Source organism: Streptopelia decaocto (assembly GCF_964273445.1).
Source record: "Streptopelia decaocto genome assembly, chromosome: 9".
In the NCBI taxonomy this organism is placed as follows: Eukaryota; Metazoa; Chordata; class Aves; order Columbiformes; family Columbidae; genus Streptopelia; species Streptopelia decaocto.
This window is the reverse complement of record NC_138664.1, coordinates 1089865-1110099: the sequence shown is the minus strand read 5'-3', so window position 1 is coordinate 1110099 and position 20235 is coordinate 1089865. Positions and strand designations below refer to the sequence as shown.

Here is a 20235-nt window from a genome sequence, read left to right as displayed (position 1 = left end):
GCCCATGGACGTGGTCTGTTGGAACAAGCAGCATTCCCGCTGCGCTCTGCTTGTGCCGAAAGTTGTAATGACTGCAGCGTGGTTGCGTTACGGCTGCTGACAGCTGCAGAGGGTCCCTTTTCTCCCGGTGTCCCTGCGGGGATGATCTTTAGTCAGCGTTGCAAATCATCTGCTGGTAATGCTAATCGGTGTGACGTGAGGCAAACAAAGGGAAACAGAAATACAGAGCAGGCAGGATGTCTCGCTTCTTACAGAAACACACGGGAGCCTTGAAAAGACTCTGGAACTTTTCTCTCCACTGAAATAAAAAACCCCTGGATGGCCAAATAGCTGATGAAGAAGTTGGTATTTTCTAATGACAGATGTCTGTGCGCTGGTAAGGAAACTCAAATCTTGTCCGACTTGGTGGTATTTTGGTTCAGTTTGGTTGGTTTTGATTGTTGTTGGTGTTTGTTTGTTTTTAATTCTGTTTGTATGGGATTTTTTAACAGCCCTGCAGAGATCCAACGTGCTGTGACTAGAGCTGTGTCATCTGCCGAACTGCCAGCTCAACTTTGGTTCTCAACAGTGGATGGTCAGGGCTGAGCCCAGACTAAATAGGAGAGATTTCTTCTTCCCCCAGTGCCGCTTCCCATGTGCTGCAGTGAGTAACTCCCTCACAGGGAATGGTCATGGGGCAAATGCTACACTTGCTGGCTATAGCTGGCATTATGTTCCCTCAGCAAAGCCTTGGCCACGGGACAAAGGGAGTTGCAGAGCACGAGACCCTTGATCTCTGCATGCAAAGAATACAAAATGCCTCATGAACTTGGCCGGGGATCCTGTTGGCCGTCCCCTGGCAGCGCCCTTTGATGGCAGATATTTGAGCATGGGGGTGGAACCACTACCATAAGGCCTCTTTGCCCATTATCCAAATGTCAGGATCACACACTTTCCTTTTAACTCAGAAAACAAGTGAGAGAGCTCCAGTGATTTTTTTTTGGTGTTGTTTTAAAGGTGAAGGCACCTTGAAGAGCCTTTAGGACAGTTGACAAAGCCAGCCTGAACCTTCAGGTTCCACCCATCCTCAGAGCAGGGACGTCTGCTGTAAAGCCTCGTTACAATTGAAGTGTTAGAGATAAATGCAGGTGCAAGTTTGAGCCTTCAAACGGAAACCGTGAAGCAGGTCCTGTGGCTGGAGGAAATGAAGGTGAATGATTGCAGAGTGCTCTCCAGTCTTCGCTCCTGTCCTCTGTGGAAGCGACAACGGCTTTGGCTTCAAGATGTGCCTGGCAGTATGAGGCAGTCTTGAATTAAATTACTGGAATGCTTCACCGCTTGACTGATTGGTTAAACCGAGTCCTCGTGAATTGATTTTGTTTTTTCTCGTGAAAAGCATAAACTCGTTGTTCTTACTCAATACTAAAGCCAGCCTATAAGTATGCATCAGTTGTAATACTAACAGAAATGCAAATAGGGGGCTGCTCGGCGACTGTGTGGGGAGACAGTGAAGTGGCGTCAAATTTAAAGCTGCTTTTGATCCCTTATAATGAATTTTGTAATGTTAGATATTTAGTAGTTTTTTTACCTTTATAATACCTTTATAACTGCCAGTTCACAGTGTTTTAATGCTCTGCTATGTAACTGGGTATATACAACGGTGATTAGTTTGGTAATTTCTTCAGATCTTTAGGAATGCAGTTTTTTTCTTGGCAATATAATAATCTATGAGAGCCCATCACGGATGCAGACTGTGGTAATGAGCTCGTTTTGGCATAAAGCTGCTCTAAAGTGCTTTGAAGCTGTGCCAGCCCACAGGGCCCTTCAGCCCCGCGAGGTGCTGGGGACCGCAGGTCACTGCTGACGGTGGTCGCTAAAACTACATATGGCAGATGTCACAGACAGCAAAGATCCAGCTGGATCCTATGGGCTCAAACGCCTTCTCGAGAAGCCCTGTGTAAACACTGCATTTGTGTAAAAATATTCCAGATCAGTCTTCTTCCAGAGGGCAATGGGAGTGAACAAGCCAGGCGACAACAGTCTAAATATAAGAAGTGATAAATCTCATCTGTGCAGTGAATGCGAGGTTGATTCATTCTTACTTAAATCAGACACTGATAGGCTCTGTTTTTATTTTCTTTTGACTGTAACTGCTCCTGTGATGATCAAAAAAGCTGGATGATCTCCAAAAGCACACATCTTTGTGCGAGGATTTGAATGGTTACTGGAAGTTTGTTTTTAAAGAGATCTAGAAGGATGCTACTCGGAAGGTACTTTAGATAGAAAAAGTTATACTTGTAAAAGGCTGTGAAGAGGAGGTTGGGAGCCCAATCTAATGAAACAGTCCAAGAACAGGATTCCTGAGTGACCAGATGCATTTGCCTGTGTGCATTTTCTAAGAGTCTCGCAGAAATGACTTCAAGTGCCTTATCTTGTAGTAGTGCAAGTCTCTGCTAACACTTCAGCTCTATTTCCTTACGATTGGTAACCTATGGCTTGCTTTACTATGCATGCTTTCTCCTTGCAAGTAACACCTCATAAGCATTCAAGGTTATGTCTTTAAATGAAAATATAATATCCCATGTTTGTTCTAGAGAACAAACAGCTCTAGCAAAACGTGTTATTTACCTTTCTGGGTTTGAGACAACAAAGCTGCAAAAGAGCTTTGACGTCCATCAGTGACTAGAGCTGAATACAAGTAGTTTTTAAGACTGCTGTTTTCTTGTCTTTCAGAATGTGACTACTTATCTTTATTGACATTAGGTTTCTTCAGAAAAGTTTGACTTTAATAACGAGCATTCATCTCCTCAAAATATTGCGAAGGTACTGACCAGCTCCTCCTCACACCGGTGACTCCAGAGGCTGGGTCACTTTTTAGCATCCCAGCTGAACGGCTGTGGCGATCTTCACCCAACCAGATCCCGCTGAGGGGTCACTCTGGCTGCTCTTCATTATTGTGGCCACCTCACAGCCCCCAGCGGGGCTGCAGCTCATGGAGGAACATCAGACAGACCAGAGCGCTCCTGGGGACAGGTGAAAGCTTGCTGAAGAGTCTCAAGACAAAGCGTGGTGCCCTTGGTTGAACGTGCGAAGCTGTAACTGTCAAATGCCATCTTAAATTTAGGAGTACTGTTGGATTTTTGAAGCGCTGCTACGCTTTCTCACAACAGCACCTGCTCGTCACACCTCCTGGTTCCTCAGATTGGCTTGAAGTCTTGGCTCCTTTTCACTGATTTTATCAAAACATTCTCACAAGTGGGCAGAGAGCTATAAGGGTCTGCTGGGCACTTTTCAGTCATGTCTAATAAGGAGATTCCACCCTCGCTCTAAGCAGGAGGTTTCTCTCTAGATGTCCTTTTTTCCACCTACAAGGTTTATCCGAGGGGAAGCTGGACATTTTGAACAGTCCTTGAGATTCCTGGATGTCTGCAAATCCAGGACATACAAACGTTCACCTGGCTTTCAGTGTTTTCTGGCTGCTTTGACCTCTTGTACCTTTCTGGCAGAATGGGCTATAGGTATCAAGTCTGATGCATTTGGCACGCCAGGCGTTTTGCACTTTTGCAACCTGTACAAGTGCAACCTCAGAAGGTTGGGTACCTCCCAAACACACTGTTTGGCAAGTTATGCCTCAAAGAGACCAGGGGAGTGAGCTGCGGGTGCCTTGCTGTCTATGATGGATACAGGCGAGGTGAAAACGGAGGATCCGGCTGCTCCCCAGCCAGCTCTGCTGGCATGTGCCTTCATTTGTGGTCCAGCCTCGGTCTTCTGCATCATCTCCAAGGGAATGATGAAACCCGCCACTGAGTTCCTCCTGGTTTCATCCCGCGAGCCTGCTCTTTCCTTGATGTCCCCTATTGCCCAGTGTCAGAGGAGGGTCAGGCTACACTGGCTGTTGGCCTAATTCGCTCTGACCCGCTGCGGTGGGTCTCCTCTTTATGAAGAGTGCTGTTAAGAGCACAGCCTTTGCTCCTGTGCCGTAGTCCTCACTCGCTAGTATTGTAACACCTGAAACCTGGAAGGATTTGAGTCTGGGTTTTTTCTTCAATGTGAGCCTAACCCTGCAGAAACTAAAGTGTGCAAATGGCCCCACAGATCCCACAGGGCTGGGAGGAGAGAGCAGCAGGAGCGGGAGTTTGCCGGGTGTAAGGCGTAGGGCACCAGGCACCGCATAGTTTTGGCATTCAGGTCTCAAAGGCCACTGCTACAGGAGGTGCTCTGCAATTACATAATATAGTCTGGTGCTTTTGGGCTTTAGGAAAAAACATAATTCTCTTAAAAACCCTTTGGTTACACTTTTCCTACCGCGCCGCATCAGGCAGAACGTCTGCGGCCGGTGCCGGTGCCGGCGCGGGCAGGAGCCGCCGCTCCAGCTCTCCCGTCTGCGCTGCGTTGGTGTGCACAGCCCTGCAGCGCTGCTCGGTGCCGACCTGCTCCGCAGCGGAAAATTCCTCCCCAGGCATGACTTACAGGAAGCGGAGGAACATCCCCTGTAAATGGTCTGGCCTCGTGGGGAGGAAATGGGTCATTTTGTGAAGTATACTGTTTACCGGATAGCAAATGGACCGTCTCCAAAATACATACTGAGCCCGAAGGAAGAAAAATATCTGAAGTGACTCTGTTTTTATGTCACTGTTTAAATGTTATATAGTTCATAGCGAATGAAAATGTGTCTTTTTTTATGTGGGCTAAAACCATCCTATCCTCTGCCAGGAAACTGGTAAAACCAAGTTTACATTTAAGTAAAAAATCCTGGGTGTGTATGACTTGCCAAGTTTTATTTTACTGTAACTCTTCATAGCTTCATTACAGTGGTTTGTGGTAGGGGTGTGAAGCAAAGGTAATGTCTCCAGTGATGCTGATAAATGTTGTTCTTGTCTTGCTCAGTAATTCCAATGCAGCAGCCAGCTCAAGGCTGGACTATGATCTGGGTCTTATGTAAGGCTGGTTTCGTGATGCCTTCATTTATAATTAGTTTCTGCCAGCATCTCTGGTATTGTTGGTCCAACCTCAGGCTGAAAGGAAAGTGCCACATTCCCTAACACGGGAGACATGAGTAAGAATGTTGACATGGATTCGGTGCAAGATTAGTGCTGCTTTGGCTTCGGATTATCTAGATCAGACACTATCCTGTAATATGATATTCATCCAATTTCAAAACATGGTGATGTGGCCAAACCAAGATGCAGCGGAGCACGGTGCTCAGTGAGGAGCCGAGGCCGGTTTTGCCGCGGTGTGGATGCCAGGGAAGGCAACGGCAGCTGAAAACACGGACACGGGTGCAGCGCCGGGCTGCTGGTGCTTTTGGAGAAACCCTGCCTGCGAACAGGACAGAGATGCCTCTAACTTCCATTGTGTGGGTGCTCATTACTTCCTGCTGTTACGTAAGTATCTTCTATTGATAACTGTCAAATATAAAAAAAAAAAAAAAGGCAGAGATCTCTAGGTATAGAGGTTGAGCCCCATGAAAGGGAGAGGGGCGTTCTGGGCTTCTCTGAAGGTTAGCGGTGGGTGAGACACCCAAGGGTCATCCAAAGCTTCCTGGTCGACATTTGAAACCATGTCAGAGCACAGAAAGGATCCGGCACGTGTTGGTGTCTCTGGATCAGCTCCATGATCTCTATCAGATCTCTTCATGTTTCCAGCAAGGAGGTGTTTGCACAGTGGATAAGAGCCTTCATTTTCAATCCAAAACCATTCCTCAGTCTGCTCCAGAGGTCGAATCCTCAAACAGTTTGGTAATTCTAGCATAATCCTTTTCATGTGATTCCAGCACAACCTGGTTGTGACTTCTACTTCAAAGTATATGCAGGGCTACAGCAAACTCCTCTGGACTGCTTTGTTAAGCAAGCTCCCGTATCTCTAGACTTTGCCTAACAATTGCAAAATGGATAGCCAGTTAATATTTATCCTATTGTTACTAAAACTCACAATTCAGTGTGTCTTACTTCAGAGAGCAGTATACGTGTCAGTAGTAATTATGAGCTGTTCCTTGAGTTAGAACCTCCCAAGCTAAATCAAAGGCAACTGTGGCTTGAGCTAAAGGGCTGAAGGATGTCTTCAAAGGCAGCCCCTCACTTGAAGATGCAGCTGCCTTCGGTTCCTATCGCTTATCCTTTTGGATGGGAAGTTCATTCCAAATTTACTGTGGGATCTTTGCAAGTCCCTGGGGTTATCTACCCACCTTAAAATTTACTTTTTTATGTCCTGCTTGAAATCTCCCAGCTGAAGACTGTTTCAGTCTAGCATCTTCTGTGGATGACACACAGAAAGGCACAAACCACATCCTGTCTGGAGACTACATCACTTCATCAACAGCAAAAAACCCAGCAGTGATCTAGGAGAAAAACCACTGCAGAGCTATTCCGCCGGCTCTAGGTTTTACTAGGTTTTGAGAATGTTTTGGTGTTCTGAGTGAGAATGTCTCGAAGGGACCAGGTTTGTGCGAAGTTGTCTGTGAGATAGTGTGAATAAGGCTGGGACGTGACGCGAAGGGGTGGAAGGTGGGGTCAGCCTGGCTGCCCTGGCTCTGGCTCGCAATGCTCTGTGTGCCCGAGCCGCTGGCTGCCCCCCTCCAGCCCCCGAGCTGCCCCTTGCACCCGCAGTGTCACACTCGCCTCCCTGCATCTCCAGGCCATGTGCGGTGGTGCCTGCGAGAGGCTGGGGGTGCCAGCTGGGGCCGTTTTTGCATTGGGCAGGCCCCCGTTGGACAGAATCACTCTCAAATTGCAGTACTGTGTGCTGGGGAGGGCTGCTAGGGGATGAAACGCGCTGGATTGCCGGTGTGGCTCCAGTATAGAATTGGCTGGAAGTCCTTGTCACAAGGACTTGTTGTCACAGGACTTGTTCCTAGTGTAGAAGCAGTAACTGGGGTCCAGTTTGGTGTGAGCTGGCCGCCTGGCTGGGAGAGGCGATCGAGCAGGGCCAGCGCTGCCTGGGAGGCTGTGCCCGACCACGCGGCTCCTGTGCCGAGTAACTGGAAAAAATGACTTGCTTAATGGGATGCAGGCGCATGAGCTGAATCAGCCTCGACAGGGGTTTTGTTGTTTCAACTGTTCCTTGCATTGAGAAGTGTCTCCGCAGCCATCTGTGAGGGCTGGCTGCGCACCAGCGGTGCCGGACCAGCGCTGCCGAGCGGGGTGAGCTGGGGAGGGCAAGCCCTGCCCTGGGCAGCGAGGGAGGGGACAAGGGCAGGTTGAACCTCTACCCTCTGCCCTGGGGCAGCTCAGCAGGGGCAGGGGAAGGCGTACGGCCGGCCAGCTGTGCGTCTCCTCCGCTCCCAACAGCAAAGCACAAACTGCATTTTTGCGGAGAGCAGAGAGAAGCGCAAGGGTGGCAGCTGCGTCAGCCCACGCTGCGTGCCTAGTCGGTGAAGGTTTTGTCTGTCAAATGCGTGCAGGCTCTGCTGCCTCCAAACATGGTTCACAGCCGCAGCCATCACTGTGCTTTGTTTGGTGCAGGCAACTGTGCTGGGGCTGTGCTTGCCAGGTGGCTTTCAGGACCCTGTGGCTTGCGAAGGGAAATGCTTTTCAAACCTCCTCTTCCCCTGCCGTGTAGAAATGGACATGGAGAGAAATGGGGACGCAATCCATAAGCACCCCACCACTCACCTTCCCGAGTTCCCGAATCCTCTGCCTTGCCTAGACGCAGTGACGCTGTACACTTGCATTACAGAGGGGTGGGTGCCAGGGGACAGTCACACTGGCTGAGATCAACAGCAGCCTGGGCAGCGAGGCCAGAGCAGTGATTCTCCGGCCGGGCTCAGCAGAGGTGCGGCTACAGCTGAAATTCCGGGTCTGGGTTTTGCGCACTCTAGTTGAAGAAAGTGGGGAATCACCATATAGAAGAGCAGCAAAAATAACAGTGGCAAAGTCCAGCAAAGGTAATAGCAACACTACCCTCGCCCCTCATATTCTGTTTGGAACAACTGGAATAAGAGTCATCAAGCCTAAATGACAAAGAATTAAAGAGGGAGAGAACAAGCCTCAGGTGTGAAGCTGGGGCCATACAAAAGGTCCTGCTCCCCAGGTGGTTCGAAGTGCAGTGAGAAGGGCTGGCGTGAGGCAGGAGGAGCTGCGGCTGGGCTGCTGCCTTTCTGCTGCAGGGACTGTCATCTTCACTGCGTGTGCAGAGTGATGGGGTCATTACCTGAGCAACGGGGATAACGGTGCTACCCTCCTTGCATGTGTGTCTTTATCCCACATGGAGGCTCGATGGGAAAGAGCACTGTGCAGGTATGAAACCTGTGGGCACAGGTCTGCAGCAGAAGAAATAACGGCTGGGTGCTTTTATCCCAGCACCCTGCTTGTTTCTGAGCTACCTGGGTGTCACAGGAGTGGAAAGGAGTTCAGCCAAGCATCGCGCTTGATCAGCAGCTGTTGTTGGGGTGGAAGGCTGCAGCTGGCGAGCACACGAGGAGCGTGTGTGCGCACTCCCTGCACACAGCAGATGCTCCTGCATATGCAGCCGCACGAGCCTGGTGGCTGCAGCTTGGAGAGGAAACGGAGAGCAGCTGGTGTTTTGTCTTGTGAGTATATCAGTGTGGCTGCTGGCATTTTCAGGTCTGTTTTAAAGCACGGCAGAGGGTTGGTGCTGTATGCAAGAAGAACTTGATTTTGCTGTCAGCAGGCTCCTGTTCTGAGGTCCTCGGAGCCATGAGAATTTACAGAGACAGCATTGTCTCTTATGCAAGTCTTGTAGATGGTAGAACTAAGGCTCAGAGCAGGGATGAGCCTTGCCTTTCATCTCCAGAGCCTCCTCAACCACGTGCAGAGGCAGCTCCGTCAGCTCTTGAGACCCTCCTGGGAGGAAGGAGGGATGTTTCTAGCTCCTGTGCTTGCAGAAAGAGTCTTGAAAACATGAAGGGCTGATAATCTATGTTTCTTGCTGAGCACTGGTTTTAAGTTCGGACCTGTGCAAAGTTTCATGCTGGTACTACTGCCTCTTGAAAACCACCTAATCCAGAGTATTTCACTCCAAGGTATTGCGCAAGTCTAATGAACAACACGCGAATCACTGCTAAAAGAAGAGAGCCCTTCACTAGGCTTGTCTGGCAAGCAGAGGAAGGTGCTTTACGTGCCTGGCTGCAGGGTAGAGAAGCGCGATGGGAGAAGGATGGCGCTGGGAGAGGTCGGGAGGGAAGAGCTGCCTCTCTGGGCTCCCCTGTAAGTGCCGCTGCTTGAGACAATCAGAGCGTGTTTGCGGCCAGGCTGGTCTGTGCGGGGCTCGGCACCGTCCCCACGAGGTGAGACACTGCTCGCCTATGTGTTTGCTCTCTTTGTCTTTACCTGGTGCTTAGGTTGGCTCCAGCTCCCAGCAAAGCCCCCAAAGTCCCTTCAGGGTGGATGGATTGAGTTCTCCTACCATTCTCTTCATGAAAGGATCTGAGCACCTTGGGTCTGAGGGAGCACTGAGGTTTAAGCTTTATGCCAGGGCTTCCAGTTTGTACTTTGGCGGCATTTTATAAATAGCAGGAAACACAGTTGTTCTCAGCGTGCTTTTCTAAAACCTCGATTACTCGCCCTGCAGTGCAGCATCTTCTACAGTTAAGGCCGTCTATTGTTTCTGTCCGCCACCACGGCCTGGCTGGAGTCAGACACCTCTGCACACTGCGGGGCACAGCGGCTCCAGCACAGGCTGTTCTGCCTGGATCCGGCGTGCGGAGGAGCTGGGACCTCTCGGTGCAGATTGCTCATTGAAATGCAAACCTCATCCCCGTGAAGCTTCTGTCTGCCAGCATCCCCTTTGACAAACTGATAGTCCGTGATAACAGAGAATTTTATCTCCATTCTTAAACATCTCAGGCATGATTATTAGTGTCTTCCTATTGCACAATAAACAACATGGAGCCCTCAGCTTTTCTGGAAGATAGAGGTGTGCAAGTTACATCTGCACGGTGGGTAAGCTGTGCATTCACTGCTTCTGCAATCAGCCAACAGACCGCCCCAGGTTCCCCAGGTCAGGCTGCTGCTGCTGGTCCCTTATCTCATCTCCTCACTCAGCCGCAGAGCAGACTCGGGGTGAAAAGCTGGGCCTGTTGAGATCAGTGGCAAAGTCCTGCTTGTTTTACTTGAGTCAGGATTTCTCACTTGATCATTTCTAAGTGAGCAGGGGAAAAAGTCCTTTCTCTGCTGGGTGTCTGAGACACTGCTCGCCTATGTGTTTGCTCTCTTTGTCTTTACCTGGTGCTTAGGTTGGCTCCAGCTCCCAGCAAAGCCCCCAAAGTCCTTTCAGGGCGGATGGATTGAGTTCTCCTACCATTCTCTTCATGAAAGGATCTGAGCACCTTGGGTCTGAGGGAGCACTGAGTGGTTCTGCTCCGGGCTGTGCAGCGGTTCTGCTCCGGGCTGTGCAGCGGTTCTGCTCCGGGCTGTGCAGCGGTTCTGCTCCGGGCTGGGCAGCGGTTCTGCTCTGTGTTATGCAGCGGTTCTGCTCTGGGCTGGGCAGCGGTTCTGCTCTGGGCTGGGCAGCGGTTCTGCTCTGGGCTGGGCAGCGGTTCTGCTCCGGGCTGGGCAGCGGTTCTGCTCCGGGCTGGGCAGCGGTTCTGCTCCGGGCTGGGCAGCGGTTCTGCTCCGGGCTGGGCAGCGGTTCTGCTCCGGGCTGGGCAGCGGTTCTGCTCTGGGTGTGTAGAGTGCTACTCTTGCGTGTAATGAAAACACAAAGGTTTGTGCCGCGTTCCCGGGGGCTGCACCGGCTCTGAGCTCCACAACAGAGTCCGGGAGAAACCCAGTGGCTGCAGCCTCACCACACACATGTTTATGGTCAGTTTTGAATCAGAAAAAGCCCTGGAACTAGTAGGTCCAAGATGATTTACGACCTAGTATAGATCGAATAACCACTCTGCTAGATCTCACTGGGAATATAAAGTTATGTAACTCTCAGCTTTGTTGCTCATGGTGACGCACTCGAGGCGTGTGCCATCACGGTACCTCGCTGCTCTGCAGAGCACAGTCCGACCCGCCAGCTGCCTCCTCCGCCCCAGGGGCAAAGACCCTGTGCCTGCCGCCCAGACGCTGCGCAGATGGGCTGTTCCTTCGCAGCTCCTGAAACCTGCCCTGATTGCTGTCTACAGAGCACTTACACAAGCCTTTATCTCATCTGCTATTTCTTGCTGAAGACCTCAGCTGCACCTGGGTTGCTTTTTTTTTTTCTTGATTAGGTTTTTTTCATCCCATTTATCTCCTAGAGACTTTGATGCACCTCACCCTTTTTCTTAGGACACCACCTTGATCACAGAACACCTTATAGATAATTCTGCTTATGTTTTTCCAAGGAATTTCCTATCTTTTTGTGGTAAATGCTCACAGGACTCCACTGCAACAGTGCCGAACCTTTAGTCTGGTACGAGTTTTTGATTTTGGAGAAATCATTCAAAGATGTATTTCCTCGTGTTCCAGAAGTGCCCGTAACAGAATGTGCAGTAAGGTGTGTTAGAAGGAATTCAGCTGTGAGTTACTGAGTGTGCGGTGATATGGCGCTTGCTGGTTTTGACCCGAACGCTGCCTGTGCTGCACCTCTGTAGAGCTGACGTGTGCTTGAGTCACCGTGAAAACCTGCTGCCGGTACAACCTTTGTCAAACTTGATCAGAGAAGGACAAAATAGAGGTAGGGGACAGAGACCGGCTTATCTGCAGCTGGGACACTGCCGGCCTCTAGACTGCAAATACAGATATTTTCTAACAGCCTCTGCAGAGGGAGAATTTGGCAGCCCTGTTCACCAGGGCCACAGGACGTGGCACTGCTGGTTCACGTTTTCTGTTTTTCATGTCTATGCCATTAAAATCAGCAACGGCCCTGTGAGATGGCTCAGTTTGAGACGGTGACACAGGGTTCCAGCTCTCCCCTCTGCGTGCCAGGACCTGGCAGCAGTGCGTTCCCACACGGAGTGCTGCCTCCCTAACCAGCCTTGTCCCCAGCCAGCTCCTGGTGCCCACAGCTGTGCCATCGGGTTCGCGTTTTACCCAGCACTGTTTGCTTGTGTGTCAGCTCTGCTTCATGTCTGGCTTGATGACTTGGCTGCTTTTGGGGGTATAAAAATGTTCTGTCTTGAATGTTGTCAGGTTCTTCTCCCTCACCTGAGTCACCATAGTCCTCCCCCTCACCGAAAGCAACTGCTGCTTCAAGGATTGGAGGGTCTGTGCATTTGCCCTCCAGATGTGGTTGCATGGGGGAAACAGAAACAACCATGAGCATTCATAGGGTGGGAGTGATAGAATTAGAGGATCAGCCTCCTTAGGGCTCCTCCGGGCCCCCACCAACGGTGTGCAAACAGCCTTGCAGAGAGCGTCTCGCCTCAGGTCGTGCTTTGGGTCTGCGCCCAGCGCCGTGCTCAGGTGCCATGGCAGCCTCTGGTGACAGGAGGGTCGTACCGGGGATCCCGGGGCACGCAGGGGGAAGGACCTGAAAACAAGCTCAGCTGAAGGCCTCATTTTGATACCTTTTTCTTTTTTTTCCTTAGCAAAACTGATACTGGAAGCTACGGGACACACCAGCTCTCAGTAACTCATGGCTTGATGCATTTCACACGAACTCATCTGGTCTTTGGCTGCAAGTGAAGCTGCTTTGTGCTCCCAGCAGTGATTTTACCCCTTTACCCTCCGGTATTCACAGCAAACTGTGCCCACCAGGTAAGAAACCCAAGTAATCATTGGATTGTAAGGAAATCTTTGTAGTATTTCGTTTTTCTGGGAAACATGGAGAAGTGTGCTTGCCCCGTCCATTCATGTTTCACAATGGCCTGTGTTAAGCTGCCGTCTGAAGGAGCAGGGCTGGACAGGGCTCTGGAGAGACAGCTTCTGTCTCCTCACTCGGCCAAAGGCATTGGCTTTGAGCAACCCTGCGCACACCTTCCCCAGCATCAATGCACTGCTGGGGCACCTGTTGGCAAAGTGATGCCACCGGCCCTGCGGTGCCACCGGCCCCATGGTGCCGCTGGACCCTGCCGGGCACCCCCAGCAGCAGCAGGAGCAGCAGCCCTGACCCCCGGGCTGCCTTACAGAGCTGGGATGCAAATCAGCAGCTGCTCCAGCGCCCAGGCCATCAAACCCTTAACCCTGGGCTGGACCCATTGCCAAGGGTCTGCTGGACTGGTGCTAGACACAGCGTTCGCTGGAAGCAGGAGCTCCCTTTGCGGTGAAATATGGGTATTCATGTGTGTCTGTGTGTGCACTTACACGCCCAAGACATCAAATGGCTTCATTTATATTTTGATTACCACCCATTTTCATGCATTCAAGCACTGCCAGCTGTGTTAATGATGGCTGCGGCACATCAGCCGCTTCTGTTCTCTCCCAGACTTGTTATTTTTCCCGCTGATTGTTCTATCTATTTCATGAGACTGCTACAGTGCTGTTTCTTTCACATAAACAGTCTCAGGTAGGAAATTCTAGTGCAGACTGTATATTTTTAGCAGCTATCAATTTGGGCTGGCAGGATCCCGGGTGTGTTAGAGCAGGGAGAGACCTCAGAGCCGGGATCAGCTGGCTGCAGAGGCTGAGGCAGACTGAAAGGAAAAAGAGTATATTACAATTTTGGGATATTTACAAAACACGTGCCTCCCCTCCGGTACTCCAGACTATTGAGCTTTATCAGTTCTACTGCAAACTACAAATGCTTTTTGTGTAATGACAGCTCTTTAATTGGAACTTGGAAGCAATAGCATCTGCTGATTATAGCATGGTCCAGCATGTTCCTATTCCTCAGTTTTATTTCCAGCTCTGCAACCCAATTGTTGCTTGCCTCAAGGCAAGTGACTTCACCTCGCAGTTCTTCACCTCCACAGACGGGGTTAAAACCGCCGGTGGAGATCCCTGGACAGAACCTGCTCAAATGGCACAGTTTTGGATTGCTTTTCCATCCTGTGTACGTTTGGGAACCCATGTGTCAGTCCAGTGGATGAGGGTTTGGGGTCCTGCCTTGCACAGCTGTACCCTATGAGATACTCCAGGTTTGAACAATGGAAATTTTATAGGCTCCTATTAACTGGCTGGGCAAGAAACAACAGCTTTGCTGTTATGAGTCCTCACTTGCATGGAATGCCATTTAGTGTCTGCTCTCCTTGCCAAAGAGAGTTATTAACATGTGTCGATCCAGAGGATATTTCTAGGGTGATGAAAAAGGGGAAAAACCCTCTCACACTGAAGTGATCCTCAGTTCTGTTAGTAAAAGGGTTTGTTTCCCAAGAGGGATATTATATACTAGCGATTATGGAAAAAATGAAGCAACGCAGTTGAGAGAGACAGCGCAGCCAATTCTGCTGTGCGCAGCCTTTCCCTGCAGCTGGGGGGGATGCTGCTGTAGATGAAGGGACATGGCGGTGGTTGCTGGGATGCCTCTCTTTCGAGCCTTCGTTTTGGGATTGCCCGTTCGAACAGCAGGAGCAGAACATTGCTCCTTACAGGCAAAGGTGCCCGGTGCCCTGCAGCCCCACGCCAAGGCACGTCCCTTGCATTGGGGATTTCAACCACAGGCCCTGGCAGAGTGTTAAAGTCGTCACTCGATCAAACTGGGGCAAGGGCAGAAGCGCGCAAGGAAACAGAGGTCAGACCTGTACCGAGAAGTGGCAGAAAGAACAGTACATGACTGTTACGTTCGCTTATGGGCAAGCAGTGGGGTAAACTGCAACAAGCAAGCTGCAATTTTTTTCTAGTCTTACTTAAAAATGTTCTCAAAGTCCGGGAGTACAGCGTCACAGAACGCCTGATATTTTGTAATGCCGTAAACACTGACCTTAAAAGACACCAGAAATCTCGCTGGGAGTTTTATCCATTTGCAGTGGAAACATGAGGTCTTTAATCGCAAGAATATTTCAATACTTTCCGGGATTTTTTCCGCTTTGGCACAGCTGTTCCCTGACAGATTGCAAGAAGAGCGGAATTCAGTAGTAACAGCTGGATCCTGCAGGATGCTGAAGGCCTTCTGCCCCGGCCAGGTGCCCTCAGCCCTCACCCGGAGCAGCTCGGCCTCTCACGGCATCACTCAGCTTTTGGCAACGTGGAGCCTTTCTCACCCCCTTGGCCTTGCCGCTGACTTTTCTCTTTCTGTGGAGATGAGCCCAAACTGGCGCCATTCTCTGCAGGGACTCATTAGTCTTCCTGCCTAGGAAAGGGCTCGGTGGTGCTGTAGGAAAGCTGTGGATGATGGTACCACTGCAACAGTTACACCCGAATTTTCTCCCTCTTAGAAAAGCAGAATCTCGATGCTGAATTTAGCAACAACAGCAGCGTAACTGAATTGTTTATTACGTTGTAACAAGGTTATGTAGAGGAAATGTCAAGGGAAATGACTTCCTTCCCCCATTTCTAAAACTAAGTATAGACTCCAAACGGGTATTAATTCCGACAGAATTTAACAGTTTGGGAAGGCATGTTTTGTTTTGTTGATTGAGCAGAAAAAGTGTGGTATCTTTGCTACAGCTGTCGTGATCAATGTTAATTGAACCCCTAGTTCAGACATAAAATATCCGCTATTGCATAAACCATCCCTGGGCTTTACCCACACAGCACCACTGGGGCCAATGGTGAAGCTCTTGGCAGCTGCAGCAGCCAAAGGGGTTTCACGCTGTCCTGGCCCTTCCTGGTACTTGCTGCCTCAGAGACCAGTGTATTCAGAATCCCCTGTTGCTCAAGAGAAGGCAGAAAACATGTTTTCCCTCTTTTCCCCCGGCCTTTCCTTGTCAGAACAAGGAAGAAAAGCAGGAGGCTGAGGCAAAACAAACACGAGCAGGGCAGGATGGTATTTGGTTACTTTGGGGGCACCTTAGCTCACTGGTTTTAATACAGCTGTGGTAGCCTGTGTGGGAGGAGGACACCCCCACTGCCCAGCGAGCCCCCGTGCTGTGGCCGCTCTGCGCTGGGAAGGGCTGTGTCCTCCACACGGTGATGCTTTCCCCAGGAACGGGCCCATCAGTGCACCGGGTTCTAGCCGGGAATTGCAATTCTGCTCTTCAGCCTGCCCAGCGCCCAGCAATCCCAGCGCCCAGCAATCCCAGCGCCCAGCAATCCCAGCGCCCAGCAATCCCAGCACCCAGCAATCCCACCTCCTGGCACGTCGAGCGCTGCTTCAGCACCGATGCCAAGTTCACAGCTGGCAGAGCACGGCCCGGGGCAGAGCAGAAATCCGCTCTCCTCCCGTCCAACCTTACGCTATAGGGACAGCCCAGAAGAGCCGATGGCGCAGGCAGAGGGGGCGGCCAGAGCATCCCGGGTGACCCAGCTCTGACAGCAGGGAGGTGTCAGCACCCTTGGGAACAACCAGCTGGGGCTGTTCCTGTCCCCGGGGCACAGGCAGACAGGACAGGGCCAGGCACCCGCTGCAGGGAGTTCAGACTCATCAGGGCAGCGCTTTGCAGCTGCCAGAATGGTAATTTTTTTTAATTGCTCCAACTTGATTGCATGCAATCACCTGCCCTTCAAGGACAAAGCACAAGGAAGAGTGTTTTAACACTGAAGTCAACTTCTAATTACTCTCAGCCTCTGGGCTGACTTTGGAAACTTCCTATTCTACCAGCGTTGACACTCAGACGAGCATTTATCTGAATGGAGGCTGCTTTTGCTGCCCTTCACTAACCTCCCAGTCATTGACTATAGAAATTAACGTAGGGTTTCAGCTCATATATATGTAAAAAATAGCTATATAATACAATGTTGGATTACAGTCCACTGAAATATATGTGTAACTAAGCGGATCATATCCTAGAGTACTATCATTCCCACAAGGATTTTTAAAACATAAAGCCACGTGTAGGCAAGTTCAAATGTAAGCCTGACTTTGTGTTTAGGTTTTGTTGTTTTTTCTTAATGAAAACCTTTTCAAAAAATAAAAAATCAAGTTAACAGCCGCCTTTTTAAACAAACCCAAAGCAACTGATTTGGCTTTGTGCAGCAGGGTGAGCTGGCTTCTGCATCTGCAAAGGATAATGGTTACAGTGACTTACAGCTTAAATTTGTCCCACAGGTCCCTAGGGCCAGGCCTGCACTACAAGCTTATGATAATAAGGAAATGCTGCTCAAAGAAAATATTTCTTTCACACCATTTCTGTATCATTAAAATCCCATTGTAGGTGTCTAGTTAAATCAACATGTTTTTTTTCCTATTTAGGTTATTTTACTTACTGAAATGGGAGATGCTCTGGCAGCAGAAGTACCCCTAGGAAAGTCTGTCATTTTTACTACATTGAGAAAATCTGGTGTTAGAGACAGGGTTGTTATGTCAAGGCATTTTTTTAGTCTAGACTATGTCTTTAGACCAGAGATTTAGTATTTTGGATAGCAGGTAGTTGGCAAACTGCACACAGGACCCTGGCTGCTGGGGACCAAAGCCTGTCAACTGTCAGTGTCACTTCTGACAAGGTGACCGCCCGTTCTGCCACCCAGCAGCGTCGGTCTTGCTGATGGAAAAACAAAGTCTGTTACAGACGGGACACACAGTCTTTGTTACAGAAATATCAGCATCAAAAGCATGGGGGAAAAAAAAAAAGAAGGATATATTTCACTTACACATACCACTCAAGTGAACAGTATAACTTGAGGTATCAAAGCAACTTTTGAGTGGAGAATCTGACTACTCTTTTGATTCTGATTCAGGAAATCGTTTAAGCATAAGCTTATCTCTGCTATAGATCTGCCCAGTTCAAAAAAAAAAACACCAAAAAGAAAGAAAGGAGAGAACTGCAGTGTAGGAGCCAAAACTGCGATGCTGATTTAAGGCTTTTCTTCCCTCTGTGGTTTTCTTCTGTGTGCGGCTTAGAGGGAAAAAAAAGAGGCAGAGAGCAGTGTGTGGCTGTTTTGGGAGCCCTGATCAGTGGCCAAAAGGTGCAGAGCAGCCTTTTGCGCAGGGAGGAGAGCAGCAGATCGGCACACGGGCGGGAAGAGCTGCTCCCACGTTCTCCAAGGCTCGCAGTGGGGTCTGTCCAGCGCAGTCCCGCTCGGGGAACCGGGAGCTATTCCTGACACCGGCTGTCCCATCCAAGCGCCAGTGTGTCCTATGGTTTAGCATTGTTGAGTTTAGAACAGATAAGGAGAACGGGCTGCTAAAAAGAGTAAGTGAAGTAGGTTTCCACCTTGGATTACAACAGAGAGGGAAGGCACAAGGTCACGCTGGAGCATGGGCAGGCCGCAGGGTTCCCAGCCCACAGAGCGGCTACAAAGCTGGGGTAGCAGAAAGCTCGTCAAGTGCCTATGCAATGCTGGAAAGGTTTACAGTCCTTATTCCCAGCGGGCAGCAAACAGATGTGGTAATTCATGCAAAGAACCTCATGGTCACGCACAGGGATTTACACCCAGGGATGCTGACAGTCAGAACAGGCTGGGTGGCTCAGGCAATGGATGCGCAGAGCTGCGGGCAGCGCCGAGCGCGGGCCGTGCCGGACACGCTGCTGGGTCCGACTCGCCTCTTCTCTCCCTGCCTTAGTCCTTCCCTCTGGAGCCCCCAGCCGCTATTTTCCTTCCCGGCCTGGAACCCCGTGCCCTGCCTGCCGGAGAGATTGGAATTTTAAGCAAACCTGCGCTCAGTTATTTTTAGTGGAGATTCAGTGAAAGCTCATGGTTTCAGCAGTTTTGCTTTGAGTTTTGAGTGGAAACTTGCACTCAAAGTGAGGTTTGTGTGCTGCAAAAGAGGCAGAAGCATTCACACACATTTCTGGAAGTTAAAGTTTCAGATTTGTTCAGCGCCAGAACACTCTCTTTTCGGTTCCCAGGGTGCTGGAGCATAAAGGTGTCTCTCGAGGAGAGCAGAGGCATCGCTCATCCTTCCGCTCCTCACCCTTCTCCCTCTCCAGCCTCATCTGCAGGAGGTTTTACTGAGGGGTTTCTGGCTGGATCGTTTCCCCCGCGAGGGCACCCTGACCTCACCCGCTGTGTGCGGCAGTGAGAAGCCACCACTCGGTGACGCGCTGGCCCTGCGGGGTGGCCCTGGCGGGGAGGACGGGGTGACGGGACCTGCTGCTCGGGTTCTGGGGGGTGCGGGGGACAGAGGCCAGGCGGGGCGGACGAGACCCTTTGGGAGCCCTTCAAAGCTGAGAGGCTGATGGACATGAGGGAACTGTGTGGCTGGATGCTTTAATGGGAAACAGGGATTTCAGTCCCAAACTTCCCTCCGACTGTGGGTGCTGTGAACAGGAAAGGCGGACATCTGAATAACACAGGAACAGTCAACCCTCTCTGGTGCGGATGACGATATGGAGTGGTATCATGGCCTGCAGCAGTCCTGCTGCTTATCTGTGTGGTCCTGCAGACTTTTCGGCCCTTTTAGTTGTGTGTGTTGAATATTAGAGACTCTTGACCTGCTTCTCTTTGGCTGTGGGCCTGTTGCCGGTTCCCAGGTGGTTACTGGTCCTGCTGTGTGGGTAGTATCTGGGTGCCTATCCAGCCTGGATTTTGGGAGGGTTGTATATCATTGAGCTCAATCCATTGGCAAGTCACAGATGTAGTTTTCCTTCCCTTCCCTTGTCCTGTAGTCCTGGTTGGATGCCTTAGCTGCATGCTGGAGGATTTTCTCTGTCCTGTGAAGGATGAGGTTGTGGCTGTGCCCTTTATTCTGTGGCAAGTTCGGTATCTTTTGGAAGTGCCTGGGCTGAAGTTTGTGAGCAAGGAGAGAAGGGACCCAAGAGCAGGTGGTGGGCGCCCAGCGCTCTCTCCCCTGCCTTCCCAGCCCCAAGGGAGAAGCAGCACCAGCCTCGGGACTCAGTGTGCCATCCGAACTCGGGTAATAGCTCTGTCCTGGAACGGGTCAAATGAAGAGCCAGCTATTAATGCTACATAATTTTGGGGGAGTTTTCTGATTTTGAGATCTAAATCTGTGGCATGTTTCTGTCATTGTGCGTGTCGGTCCCTGAAGCCACCTCCTCTCCAAATACGCAAATGGAGCATCTAGAAGAAAGGAGCTCTGTGACTTGTCGAGCTGAGGACAGACACTGCTCCATTTGTCTTCCTCCAGCGTGCTCGCTGTGTTGGAGCTGGAAGTCATTAACTGGCATGTTTCCCCTGCTTTGGACTCTGATCTAAGCTTATTATGGCAGCTTCCTCTGTGGATCTGTGCAGTGCTGGTTTCGCTGCTGCCCTGATGAAAGAATAGTTGTTTGGCAGCTTAAACACTACCTCTTTGCTTCTGATGTGCCCTTGTGACCTGCTCAGAAGATACGAGCTTAATAAGGCAGGATTGTAGATACTTACAGTCCCACCTGCGTGGTGGGAAGGAAGCGTGTGCCTGTTTAATGGGAAGCTGTCTGGGATACAGGAAATCTGCTCCGGAACAGGCAGC

General features: G+C 50.4%; 1 long non-coding RNA gene across 1 annotated transcript; it reads left to right on the top strand.

The window, feature by feature from the left end:
• The first annotated feature begins 263 nt into the window (after window positions 1-263).
• On the top strand, window positions 264-1125 carry LOC309443517. The gene is made up of 3 exons (XR_014184804.1): window positions 264-376; window positions 492-643; window positions 997-1125. It is a non-coding gene; the product is annotated as an uncharacterized lncRNA (long non-coding RNA).
• The last annotated feature ends 19110 nt before the right edge of the window (window positions 1126-20235 follow it).